Consider the following 1,796-nt stretch of genomic DNA (forward strand, 5'->3'; position numbering starts at 1 on the left):
ATCCAATGAATAATATTCCCGCTGGCGGGCTAATGAAACGGTTGCGCGCCCAGTCCATGGGAACCAGGCAGAACATCAGACAAAACACAGGTGCAGTTCTCATGAGATAGCAATAGGCAAGCATTACAGCATCTTCTCCCACACACATCCACCAGTAGTTATCTTAGGCATTCCAGCACAGAAGCAGGATAGTAGAAACAAGCCGGGTGCAACAGGGTAAGGATATGTACACAGAGGTCACAGAAAACAGAATGGCAGCTTGCTGACATACTGCCCCCCTTAAAATACACTTAAAACACACCTCCCGGGTCGGGCGGGAGATCTCCCGGGCTGGGCGGGAGACCTCCCGGTTTGTCCGGGAACCTCTTGTGGAAACTACGGATCAGGTAAGGGGCCCGAATATCCCCTTCTTCCACCCATTCGCGGTGCTGGGGACCGAAATCAACCCATTCGATAAGGTACCAGAGTTTACCACGTTTCAATTTACAATCAAGGATATCAGCGATCTCAAAATGTTCATCCCCTTCCCCTGGGGCCAGGGAGGGCCTTCGCGGGGCTACCTTGCACTCCCGCCGGCCTTGCAGGTCCACCGCCGGGCCCCTGATGTCAGGGGGTGTGGCATATGCTAATGAGTTATGCTAATGAGTCCCCCTAGCTCTTTTTCTACGAAATGACCCCTGAAATTACCAGCAATTCCTGCAGCGATGTTATGTCACTTCCAATTTCCCCTGGAAGTGATATCATGTTGCACATGACGCTCCGGCCCCATCTCCTGCCAGGCGCAAGCAATAGGCCGGTATTAAATACTGAGTTAACAGCTGGCAAGCCTAATTTCTCTCAGTAATCTCAAAACTATAGTGCTGTAATGTCACTCTTCATGGGATTATCCTTGAAGGCTACTCAGAAACTTCAGCTGGTGCAAAATGGTGTGGCTGGTTGAAGCTGTAAAACAATGCATATTGTACCTATTTTGCAAGCATTGTTCAGGCTCCCTGCGACGGCAGTGCAACGCGTCTCGCTGTCCCCGCGGCAAGGATTCTGTGAAGACATGCAGATCCCCCGCCGCGATTTGGCAAGATTTGGCAGGCCTAGCTACAGCCCAGTAAAACTAAAAAAAGGGAAGGGTGGGGGGATGCTTCATAAGGTTCAACTACAGCACCACTGGACTCACTATGTCTTCTCACTTGTTAAAACCCTTACTACCCCCCACACACCACCTAAAATGGAAAAGGAAGGGAGTTAGAATAGGGTTGCCAACCTCCAGATGGTGGCTGGGGATCTCCCGCTATGACAACTGATCTCCAGGCAACAAGGATCAATTCCCCTTGAGAAAATGGCCGCCTTGGAAGGTGGACTCTGTGGCATTATATCCCACTGAAGTCCCTCCCTTCCCCAAACCCCGCCCTCCTCTGGCGCCACCCCCCAAAATCTCCAGGTATTTCTCAACCCAGAGTTGGCAACCCTAAGAAGCTAGATAAATATAAAATATTGAGACTCAGGGGTCATTTTATAGAAAAAGAGGTGCAGGGGGCTAATTTGCATAACTCATTTGCATATGCCACACCCCCTGACAAAGGGCAGGCATGTTTAAAATGCCTTTCTTTCCCTGCCCCAGATGGGGAAGGGAAAGAAAGGCATTGAAATCCCCCCCGACTTCCCCGAGTTTCTCCACAAAACCAGAGAGGCACGGGTGGGGAAAGAGGGCATATCTGCCTGCCTGCCTGCCCTTCCCTTCCCCAGCCAACCTGCCATGGCGGCCTGGCTGGGGGAGAAAAGGGCACGCACGAGCACAGCGC

The sequence above is a fragment of the Gekko japonicus genome, unplaced genomic scaffold (assembly GCF_001447785.1).
Source record: "Gekko japonicus isolate JY-2015 unplaced genomic scaffold, Gekko_japonicus_V1.1 scaffold1799, whole genome shotgun sequence".
NCBI classification, from domain to species: Eukaryota; Metazoa; Chordata; class Lepidosauria; order Squamata; family Gekkonidae; genus Gekko; species Gekko japonicus.